This window comes from Lepus europaeus, chromosome 7 (genome assembly GCF_033115175.1).
Source record: "Lepus europaeus isolate LE1 chromosome 7, mLepTim1.pri, whole genome shotgun sequence".
Taxonomy (NCBI): domain Eukaryota; kingdom Metazoa; phylum Chordata; class Mammalia; order Lagomorpha; family Leporidae; genus Lepus; species Lepus europaeus.
Genome location: NC_084833.1, coordinates 91,038,186 through 91,051,043, shown reverse-complemented (window position 1 = coordinate 91,051,043; position 12,858 = coordinate 91,038,186).

Below are 12,858 nucleotides of genomic sequence, written 5' to 3'. Positions count from 1 at the left end.
TGGGTTCAGCTCAGGCTGTAGCAGCCATCTGGGGAGTGAACCAGTGGATGAAAGACCTCTCTCTCTCTCTCTGCCTCTGCCTCTGTAACTCCACCTTTCAAATAAATAAATAAATACATGTTTAAAAGAAGAAGAAGCAAAGCACACATTTACTTAGCACAAATTGTATGTAGCATGCTAGCCTTTGTAAGGAGGCAGCGGGGATGGCTGAAGTACTTGGGTCTCTGCCACCCACATAGGAGACTCATATTGGGTTTTGGACGCCTGACTTTGGCCTGGCCCAAACCCAGCTATGGTAAATATCTGGGGAGCAGAACAGGAGATGGAGGCTCTGTCTCACTCTCACTCTCTCTGCCATTCAAGTGAATCAACAAACAAACTTGAAATCTGAGTTAGTGGCTGCAAAGAGAAAAATCACAATAACAGCTAAAAAGCAAGAGATCTCCACAAATGAAGAAACTGAAGTTATGCCTCACCAAAGAAAGAGTGGCTCCTGCTCCCACATAGCTAGGGGAGGTACAGGAATCCCAAGTTCATCATCTTTTTTATTAGAATTCTTATTCTGATGCCAAAAAATCTCTATTAGATTTCCAAGGTCTAGCTCCCTGCCAAAGACTATTATCTCTAGAGAGATGATAAAATCATTTTAGAGGGAGGGCCAAGTTTCCTACCTCCATAACAATAATTTATAGGCACTTGATCTGTTTCTCATGAATTACCAAGTTCTTGTAGCCTTCTAAAGAGAGTAAAACTAAAACAGCTTGTAACTTGCTTTAAAAAGCTGTAGAAAATCACATCAATGAGTTTTATATAGACTCTTGGAATGACTTTCAATTTTTCTAGGTCAAGAATAAACTGAATCTCAGTATAAATTATAAGATGGAGGCAATCCAGCTAACCCGCAAAGCAGTCTGTCACAGTTCTTTTCTTTTATCCTACATACAGGGAAATGTGGAGGAAAAGAAAATCAAATCCAGTGAGGATCACCCCTCCCTAATCCTATTTGCCACTTCTTCTTTTCACCAAATAACCTAGAAAAAAGTGAACACAATTGAGTGTAAGATGTCATGTTTTTAGTAAAGATATCGAAACATTCCAGGAAAGTAAACAACCATATTCCTTTTAAAGAATTCTTAGTATTGGCAGAGTAAAATAGTTAAAGGTAGGATTGTAAAGGCTACCCTGGATTTAATGGCTATAATATCTACTTGTAAAAAAAAAAACAAATTTGTGAATAAACCAGTGGAAGAACTGGTTTTCTAACCCTTTTCCTTAAACTCAATCTGCCTATTTGAACATATAACTGCTTTTTAAATGTTAATTGTAACCTTCTTTAGCAGTCAACAATTTGCACACATTGTTTTTAGGAGAACCTTCTCCCTCACAGACTCGTAATAGTCCAGTGTTAGAATTGCATCTGGGCCGGCGCCATGGCTTAACAGGCTAATCCTCTGCCTGTGGTGCTGGCACACCGGGTTCTAGTCCCGGTTGGGGCGCCGGATTCTATCCCGGTTGCCCCCCTTCCAGGCAAGCTCTCTGCTATGGCCCGGGAAGGCAGTGGAGGATGGCCCAAGTGCTTGGGCCCTGCACCCGCATGGGAGACCAGGAGAAGCACCTGGCTCCTGGCTCCTGGCTCCTGGCTTCGGATCAGCACGATGCGCCGGCTGCAGGGGCCATTGGAGGGTGAACCAATGGAAAAAGGAAGACCTTTCTCTCTCTCTCTCTCTCTCTCTCTCTCTCTCTCTCTCTCTCTCTCACTATCCACTCTGCCTGTCAAAAAAAAAAAAAAAAAAGAATTGCACCTGGAGAGGCCATGGTGGTCAGCAGGAAAATGCTCTGGATTTTTACCTTCGGATTGGCTGGTAGTCATCCTCACCTTTGTTGCTGCCGTCCTCTTCAGTGTTTTTCAACCTGGTCTGGCAGCATTCTCAACACCTGGGAACTGGTTAGAAATGCAAATTCTCAAGCCCCACCCCAGACCTACTGAAGCAGAAATGCTGAGGGCTTGACCCAGCCCCTTGTGGCATAACAAGTCGGCCAGGTGATTCTGCTGTGTGACAGACTTTGGGGGTCCCTGCTGATCTCACAATTCACCATATCCTCTACCTTTATCTTTCAAATGTTTCTACCCCTACAGAGGCCCATAGCACCCATCCCATAGAGGTGAAACAGAAGGAATTCCTTGGCATCTGGGAGCTGACCTAGCACTCACAGCTAGGCCTATAAAACATAAATAATTCCACAGAATGCCAACATCAGACCAGGCCACTGCATAATCATGTCTGCATGATTATGAAATAATAGAGCATGTCCAAACCACAAAATAACCAAAACATCCCCCAGCCTAATATGAGTAGTTGTAGTCTCTTTGCCAATTAGAGCCTCAGACTCTGTTTATTCCTGCCCCTGCCAATCGGATATATTAAGATCCTCAGTCATAGAATTTCCTGAACACACCCAATCTTGGGCAAAGCCCCACTTCTCATTATTACCTGATACAAGCCCAAATTCTGAAGCAGTTCTTTCTAATTTACCCCTACCAGGTTGACCCATGGTGTGCAATCTCCCTTGCTATAAACCCCCATTGTCAATCACAGGTGTGCTCCCGTTGGGTTCCTCTAGAGCCCCAAAACCCTGGATGCACTCACAGACCCACCCACTGACACCAGGCAGGAGAAGAAAATAGGTGTTTCTTTTGCAATGCACACTGCAAGGAATCAGGCAGTGATTGTGCAATTCCTGAACTCCCCAAGGGATTGAGGGTGGTGAGTCTTACAGATGAAAGTTGGAATTGAGCAGTGTGTGACTGGTTGTGTGTGGGTTTCTGGTTGGTGCAGAGCTCATGGCCTTCCTTGGATCCTTAGTGATAGCAGGCCAGGGAGTTCTTCTGGCCCAACCGGGATCTGTGGGTAGATGGTTATCACTTCCTTTGATCAGGGTTTTAAGTTCCTGTGAAGTGTCTCAAAATAGAGTCTAACATTAGGAGGTTGACTACAGAGTCTGCAGGGCCAGCCTGCCCCTTGTACCGCTCCCTTCATTTAGTGAGTTAATCTTTAGTGTGGAGTTGATCTGTAATCATCACAGGGAAGTCAGAAGAGCTGCAAGCTAAGGAGGGCCACTGAGACCTGATAAAGTCTACATCAAAGGCTTTAGGGATAGGGGTTCAGTTTCACTCCTGGTGGCCTTCGACTGCGATGTTTTGGAGAGATTATTGCACCATCTCCAGCTAGTGCTACATTCACTGTCCTAGAAACAGCTTTTTCCAAAACAAGTGCAAAATTGGGATATGTTTACAAATATTTATGCTATTTGAAATAGTAATTCTATATCTGTTGAGTCAATAAATAAAACATCAGTCTTGTATTTTGAATGACAGTTGCTCAAATTTCATTTTTCTAATAATTTTAATTGTGCTTTTATAATGATCTTCAAGAGACTTAAAAAAAATGGTTCTTAATCACGAATGGTTTGAGAACCACGGAAAGGACTTTTTTTAAGTGGATAAAAGTTTATTTTGATACAAAAAATGTTTCAAAGCCATACATAGGTTTGTTTTATATACATACATATATGCTGCAAGTTAACTTGCATTATTAAAATCAATGACTTTATCAGAGCATATTTGTCATTATAAACAGAAGATTTTTTTCCCCAGAAACCCTTTATTTAAGGTATACAAATTTCATGCATTTCATAAATAGAAATTTAGGAACATAATGATTCTTCCCACCATACCTGCCCTCTCACCCTTCTTCCTCCTCCCTCTCCTCTTCCCATTCTTATTTTTTACTAATATGTGTTTTCAATTAACTTTATACACATAAGATTATGCTAAGTAAAGAGTTCAACAAATGTATGAAAATAAAAGCTGTTCCTCAACGATGGAGACAAGGGCTGTTCAAAGTCATCACATCTCAAAATGTCAATTTCACTTGTATAGATTACCTTTTAGGTGCTCTCTTAGTTATCACAGATCAAGGAGAACATATGGTATTTGTCCTTTTTGGACAAAGCATGATGTTATCCAGTTTCATCCATTTTGTTGCAAATGACAGGATTTCATTTTTTTTACCACTGTGTAGTATTCCAGGGTGTACCTATCCTGTAATTTCTTTAATCAGCCTTCAGTTGATGGACATTTGGGTTGATTCTATATCTTAGCAATTGTGAATTGAGCTGCAATAAACATGGGGGTGCAGACAATTCTTTCATTTGCTGATTTCATTTCCCCTGAGTAAATTTCCAGGAGTGGCATGGCTGGGTCATATGGCAGGTCTATATTCAGATTTCTGAGGTATCTCTATACTGTCTTCCACAGTGGCTATACCAGTTTACATTCCCACCAACAGATTAGGGTACCTTTTTCCCCATATCCTTGTTGTTTGTTGATTTCTATATGAAAGCCATATATGGGGGTGAGATGAAAACTCATCGTAGTTTTGATTTGCATTTTCCTGATGGCTAGTGATCCTGAACATTTTTTCATGTGTCTGTTGGCCATTTGCATTTCCTCTTTTGAAAAATGCCTGTTTAAGTCCTTTGCCCATTTCTTAACTGGGCTGTTTGTTTTGTTGTTGTTTCTTGAGCTCTTTATAGATTCTGGAAGTTAATCCTTTATCAGTTGTGTAGTTTGCAAATAATTTCTCCCCTTCTGACGGCTGCCTCTTCACGTTGCAGTGTTTCCTTAGCCGTGCAGAAGCTTCTCAGCTTGATGTAATCCCATTTCTCAATTTTGGCTCTGACTGCCTGTGCTCTGGGGTCTTTTCCAAGAACTCATGACTGTGCCAATATCTTGCAGGGTTTTTCTGATGTTCTCTAATAATTTGATGGTATCGGATCATAGACTTAGGTCTTTGATTCATTTTGAGTGGATTTTTGTGTAAGATGTAATGTAGGGGTCTTGCTTCATAGGTCTGTATGTGGAAATCCAGTTTTCCTGGCACCGTTTATTGAAGAGACTGCCCTTGCTCCAGGGATTGATTTTAGCTCTTTTGTCAAAGACAGGTTGGTTGTAGATGCGTGAAAGGGCTTTTCTAGTATTTTTCTTTTTCCAACATGGCTATCGTGTTAAGATTCTTAAAATTCTACTTTCAATATGTGACATTCTTTCTCAAAGATCTTCCACATTATAATCTCCTTGATTTTCCAGTTAAAAAAAGAGGACAATAATATATTTTGAGAACCTAGTGAATGGTATTAATTGTATAAACCTATACACAACAAGATACTTGTGAAAGAATTTTATTTTGCTTTTTTTAATTTTGAAAATAAATTGCTTTATATTTGTACATATATGTGTGTATATATATATACATATATATACACACAGATTTATTTTATTTATTTGAAAGGCAAAGTGATATAGAGAGATCTTATATCCACTGGTTCACTCTTTCAATGGCTGCAACAGCCAGGTTTAGGACAGAGTGAAGTCAGGAGCCAAGAACCCCATATGGGACTGAAACGTGGGTGGCAGAGGCCCAAGCACTTAGACCATCTTGTGCTGCCATCCCAGAAACACTAGCCAGAAACTGGATGGGAAATGAAACAGCCAGAACTTGAACTGGTACTCCAACATGAGATGCCAACATTGCAAGTAGAGGCTTAAACTACTACACCACAACAACCAACCCTGTTTTATATATATTTAAGCTATAAAACATGATGTTATACAATATCCTTAAAATCTTGTCATTTAGATTAAAATCTAGTTATTTAGCAGAATTCTCAAATACAATACAATGATATTAATTTTCAACTATGTGTATTAACTCTCAAGACTTTGTAGCTCCTAACTTCTATCTCTCTATTTCCTTCCCTCACCCCACCCCATTTCTTGCCCCACCCCTGGATACCAGTTCTATATATTGGACCTGTTTTTTTTTGTTTTTGTTTTTGACGGGCAGAGTTAGACAGTGAGAGAGAGAAAGACAGAAGGAAAGGTCTTCCTTCCGTTGGTTTACCCCCGAAATGGCTGCCACTGCCGGTGCGCTGCGCTGATCAGAAGCCAGAAGCCAGATGCTTCCTCCTGGTCTCCCACGCGGGTGCAGGGCCCAAGCACTTAGGCCATCCTCCACTGTACTCCCGGGCCACAGCAGAGAGCTAGACTGGAAGAGGAGCAACCAGGACAGAATCTGACATCCCAACCAGGACTAGAACCTGGGGTGCTGGCGCCACTGGCAGAGGATTAGCCTAGTGAACCACGGCACGGGCATATTGGACCTGTTTTTTTTTTAAAGATTCCACAGATAAGTGAGATTATGCAATATTTTTCTTTCTATGTATAGCGAATTCACTTAATATAATGTCCTACAATTTTATCTATGTAGTGACAAATGGCAGAATCTACTTTTTAAGGATGCCTAATATTCAATTGTGTAAATACCACACTTTCTTTATCCATTCATGACAATTAGGCTCTTTCTACATCTTGACTATTGTGAAATAATGCTGCAATGAAGGTGCATATCTTTACAGAGTGGTACTTTCATTTCTTTCAGATTTGTTCCCAGAAGAATTGCTGAGTCAAAAGATTTTTTTTTAAGATTTATCTACTTATTAATTTATCTATTTGAAAGACACAGTTACAGAGAGAGAAGGAGAGAAATTCCATCTGCTAGTTCACTGCCCAAACGGCTGCAACATCTGGGGCTGGGCCAGACCAAAGCCAGGAGCCAGGAACTTCTTCTGGGTCTCCCACAGGGGTTCAGAGGCCTAAGCACTAGGGCTATCTCCCGTGGATTTTCCAGGTACATTAGCAGGGAGCTAGATCAGAAGTTGAGCATCCAGGACTCGAACTAGCACCCATATGGAATGTTGACGTCACAGGCAGCGGCTTTACCTGCTACGCCACAACACAGGCCCTGGATCAAAAGAATTTTTTTAAAAATACTATCATCCCACCCCAAAACCCACTCCCCCAATAGTACATGGCCTCAATGATTTTTATAGATAAACTGTTTAATGATCAAGTGTTATATATATATATAACTTATATATATAAATTTATATTTTATATATTTATATTTATATATACACACATATATGTATGTATGTGTGTAAGAGAGTACTTGAAAAAGTTTGTGGGAAAACAGAATTAAAAGATAACTTTGGGAACAAGACAGTAGCTGAGTGAGGCGTCCCGGTGATCATCTCCCACAGAGACTCCAATCTGAACTATTCACACACCTTCACAAGAATTAAGGAAGCCAGGTGAGAGACCAGAGCACCCAGTTTTAGCACAAGAATAGGAAAAGATGCAGTCAAGAAAGCAGTGAGGAACATGTTTCCCACATTGCCTCTCCCTAACTCCAAGTAGCATATATGGGGAGAAAAGCCTTTCCTGTCTTGCCCTCCACACCTTGGGGGAAGGGAAAGAGAAATAAGCACAGACCTTAGTCTTGAAACCTAGTTCCAGTCCATCACAATAAAAAACCAATGCAGCACAGTACCCTCAATGCAGACTGCACCTTTGAATCCTCCAGAGCCAGGCAGCCAAGGGACTGCCTCTACCACCCTCCTCCAACTTCCACAGACGGGAGCAACTTCCAGCAGACAGTGGACCAAGACTCCAGCCACTTGGGAGTAGGGCAAGAAAAGTAATTTTGGACTCTGACTTGGAGTTCAGAGCCAGGCCCCCATTAGGTGAGACCTAGCACCTGATAAAGCTGGAAGGCCTCTATTCCCAGGCCATTGCTTGCAAGTGGAGCCTCTAGATTAGATTACAGCTTCAGGTGGAGACTTGGACCCTGGTGGGACAGATTTGTTTGCATGTTTATCACGGCCAGTCTTACATGGGCTTGGCCAACACACATGAGACTGCACAGGGCCTAGTGTCTATGAAATCTAGATATGACCCCAGGTTAGTGTCATCTGGAAGGCTAAGATCTGATTTTATCATGCTCCCCAAACATTGAGCAAAGAGCAAGGAACTGTAGTACTGTGTCTTGGGACTCAGTGCAAGCTTGGCAAACCTAACATTGGACCAGTAGAAATAGTCCTCGTTCCCAGGCCAGTGCCTACACTCACAGCCTCCAGACCTGCTCCACTGCCAAGTTGAGTCCCAGGGCTCCAATTGATCAGATTTGCATCCCAGATTGGCTGGTTGCAGTGGGCTTCAGCAGTGAGTCCTTTCAGCAGCTGATAGCCTAAAACAGTGTAGACTTTGGTCCTACCCATGTGCTGTGTTGGATACAGCAGGTTGTAGGCCACTTGTGTGAGCTAGCGTTATAGCATTTATGGCCAAAGAACTAGGTCTGTGTGCCTACCCAAGTTCCAGAAAGAGGCTCGCAGGAATGGGCTACCCTTTTTTAGATACTCTCACAATTCATATAGAACAACTTACCAGCTGTAGAATTGGGACAAATCTGAACTTGGTGCATCTTTTAGTGGTATAACAGCAATGACGCACCAACAGTAGGCTTGCAGCAAATCTCCATAGGGTGCTATAAGTACTTGGGCCCTTGCATCTGTGTGGGAGATCCAGAAGAAGCTCCTGGCTCCTGTATTTGGATTGGTCCAGCTCCAGCCATTGCGGCCATTTGGGGAGTGAACCAGTGGATGGAAGACCTCTCTCTCTGTCTCTCCCTCTCTGTCTATAACTCTGCCTCTCAAATAAATAAAATGAATCTTTAAAAAAAAAAAAAAAACAGAAGAAAGACAAATGTGATGATGAATGGAGTACAAGTATAGAGTTCTTTATTTGCATTTCTGATCATTTTTTGTTTCCATATATTTTTACTAAAATGTCAAGTTGCTATCATTTCAAAGCAACTTGTTATGAGCAAAAGAAGTTTTTTGAATACCTCATTGTAACCACAAAGCAAAAATCTTGGTAGACTTACCAAAAATCATAAACAAGGAATCAAAACACACTTGAAGGGAAATCACTTAACCACAAAAAAAGGAACTACAGTGAAACTAGAAACCAAGTATCAAAATGGCAGTAGTAATGCCTTACCTATCAAGAATTAACTTTGATGTAAATAGGTTAAATTCTTCAATTAAAAGACACAGAGTAACTGAATGGAGGAAAAAGCAAGACCAAACTATACACCACTTACATGAAACTCACTTCAGTTCTAAGAACACACATAGACTAAAAATGAAAGAATGGAATAAGATATTCCATGCAAATGGAGCCCCAAAGAAATCAGGAGTACCATATTTATATCAGATAAAATAGATTTTAAGCCAAAAGCAGTAAAAAAAAAAAAAAAAAAAAGACAAGGAAGGTCATTATTATATCATGATAAGAGTTCAGTCCAGCAAGTAGAATAACAATTGATATATGCACCCAATATCAGAGCATACAAATATTTAAAATAAAGATTAATAGACCAAAGTGAAGAGAGAGAGAGAATCCAGAATGGTAATAGTAGGGGCTTTTAACAACCCACTTTAGGAAATGATATATCATCCAGACATTAAATAAGAACAAAAGCAGCAAGTTAAGTTAAACCATGAAACTACTAGAAAAAAATGCAGAAGAAATGCTTTTGGACATTGGAATGGGCAAGAATTTTTGGATCAGACCTCAAAAGTAAAGGAGACAAAAGTGAATACAGATCCATGTGATTTAATCAAAAGAGAGCCGTCAACAGAGTGAAGAAACAACATACAGAATGGGAGAAAATATTTGCAAGTAAAATATTTGACAAAGGGTTGGCTGCCAAAATCTATTAGGAACTCAACTCAATAGTATGCGTGTGTGCGTGTGCATATATATATATATATATACACACACACACGCAATTCAATTTTAACATTGGCAGTAGGTCTAGAGATGTTTTTTCAGAGGAAGACACACAAAAGGCCAATAATGACATGAAAAGCTCAACATCATTAATCATCAGGGAAATGCAAATACAAAAAAGCCATGAGTTATCAGTAAGCAGTAGTAGTAAGTTCTATTGCATGGTACAGTGACTATAGATGGCGATAACATACTGTATATTTTCCTTTTAGAAAAGGAAAGAAAAAGCTAGAAAAAAAAGAATGTTGAATGTTTTTGACATGGAGCTAGGCCAGGAGTCAATTAGGAAATAATAAGTTGGAAGATTTGCCACGGTTTCTGTCTCTAGCCCTGCACTTTGAATCCACCCCCTTGAATGCCAGTTCAGCACACTCTTTCCTAAGTCTTCTCCAGCACCATGAAGAAGCCAGGATGAACGTGCATAAGCTAAGCTCCACATGGAGACATCATGGAACCTTCCCAGAGGACTTCACTCACACTGAGTCCCGGCCATAGTTCACCCTGTTGGTATATTCAACTGGGGCACCACCCTCTCCCATACTTAGGGTCACCAGACAGCTGGAGGGCTGGCTCTCCTCGGAGGCACAGAACATACTCCTTGTGTGGTTGCCCACACTAACATCTGAGTGTGTATTCACTCTCTTTTTACTTCTGTCCTTGCTTTGAATTCTTGTCTTATGTGGAGAGAAGAACCTGGAGTAAAAAGCTGAGGAACATTTTCCCACATTTTCAGTATAAAGAAATTATGCATGTTTGAGGAGATAGATATACTCATCCTGATTGGTCATTATACAATGTGTACAGGCATTAAAACATCACAAAAATGTATAAAATTTTTAAATGTCAGTTAAAAAATTTTAAAAATTATTTAAAAACAAAGAAAAAATATAAGTTTATTTTGGTATAAAATAATTTTGAAAGTCATTCATAATTTTTTAATAATATGCATTTTCCATGAACCTTTTGAAAGGCTCTTCTTTATCATGAACATACTTATCTGTGTGTGTTTGTAGACATATCAACTACTGCTTAGAGAACTAGAAAAGAAGGCAGACTTCCTAGTTGATGCTTTAGAAGGCAGCATAGCAGAACAAACTGGATCCATAAATCATTTGAAAAAGTACACTTGCTGTAGTAAATATTACTACGGAAACACAGTACCAGGTATTTATGATTGTTCTTCAGGCAACAATTATCATGTACAGTAATACCCCCTCCCCCCACATCCACAGTTGTCCTCTGTGTTTTCAGTTACTTGTCGTCAACTGAAGCACAAAAATATTACATGGAAAATTCCAGAACTAAGCAGTTCATAACTTTGAAATGTATGTTAATCTGAGTAGTGTAATGGCATCTCACACCACCCTGCTTCCTCCCTCCCAGGGTACGAATTGCCCCATTGTCCAGCATCACATTAGCTACTTAGTATCCTTCTCAGTCATCACATGGATTGTCATGGTATGTCATTCATGTTCAGATGGCCCTTATTATATTTAATAATGGCCTCAGGGGTGGGTGCTTGGCACAGCAGTTAAAGATGCCACTCCCATATAGGAGTCCCTGAGGTCAAGTCCCAACTCTGCTCCCAATCCCAGCTTCCTGGGAGGCAGCAGATGGCTCAAGCACTTGAGTCCTTGTTACCCAGGTGAGAGACCCAGATGGATTTCTGGGCTCTTGGCTTCAGCCTGTCCTAGCCCTGGCTATTGTAGGCATGTGGGAAATGAACCAGCAGATGAAGATATTTCAATGTCTGTCTCTGTCATTCTCTTTCTTTCAAATAAAAATGAAAATAAATAGTAATTTTTAAAAATTTAAATGCCCCCAAAGCATAAGAACAGGGCAATTTGGATGTGCCAAATAGAAGCCACAGAATGCTTCCTTTTTGTGAAAAGAGGAACGTTCTCAGCTTGATATGGAAAGAAAGAAAATTGTATGTTGAGTTCACAATGCTTATAACACTCTCTTCACCTCTTTGTATTATGTAAACATTGTATTATCTCTCATTATCAAAGAGAAAGATGAATACAATACAATAAGATTTTCTTGTAAGATTTATTTATTTATTTGAAAGTCAGAGTTACACAGAGAGGAGAGGCAGAGAGAGAGAGAGGTCTTCCATCCGCTGGTTCACTCTCCAATTGGCCGCAACGGCCGGAGTTGCACAGATCCAAAGCCAGGAGCCAGGAGCCAGGAGCTTCCTCCAGGTCTCTCACATGGGTCCAGGGGCCCAAGAACTGGAGCCATCGCCTACTGCTTTTCCAGGCCAAGGCAGAGAACTGGATTGGGAGTGGAGCATCCAGGTCTCAAACTGGCACCCATATGGGATGTTGGCGCCTCAGGCAGTGGTTTTACCTGCTACACCACAGCACTGGCCCTACAATAAGATGTTAAAAGACTACATTTGCATACCTTCATTATAGTTCATTGTTGTAGTTGTTCAGTTTTATTGTAATAATCTCTTATCGTCCCTAATTTATAAATTATACCTTATCACAACCAAGTATGTATAGGAAAAATTGCAGTAAACTTATTAGCACTATCTGCAGTTTCAGACGTCTAAGGGGGTCCTTAGAGTGTATTCGCTGTAAAAAAGGGAGACCATTTTACTGTTTCGGCAACATTCATGATCCGTTCATTGGCCACGTTGTGCTACTTCCTCCTCTTTTGATAAAGGCTCTGTGACCCTTGGCTACCAGAGTGGGTTAGTGACACAGGTAAGGCCAATCAGAGTACCTCACCGCTCTGGCCTCAGTGGTAGATGCGCAGATGTGTTAATGACCCATGTAGCGCTTTCCCAGGATTGTTCCAACTGCAGATAGCAGAGTGCTCCTTCCTTGCTGCTGAGTCATTAGGACATGGTTAAAGTTGCCAGTGACTGAATTCTCACCTAATATATGGAGAAATTCTAGACAATGTAAGGGAAAAAAATCCATCTAAAATGCAGAGAAATGTCAAGATGGAAGGGACAAAATCAGAGCAGGTGTGCACCTGAGCCTGTGGGGCTCACTCAGGCCAGGTCGTCCTTGAAGGCAGCAACTACTCTTCCCCTGGTTGGGCTGAGTTTCATAAACCAGTAAAATTCTTTTTTAGTTTAAGCTAATTTG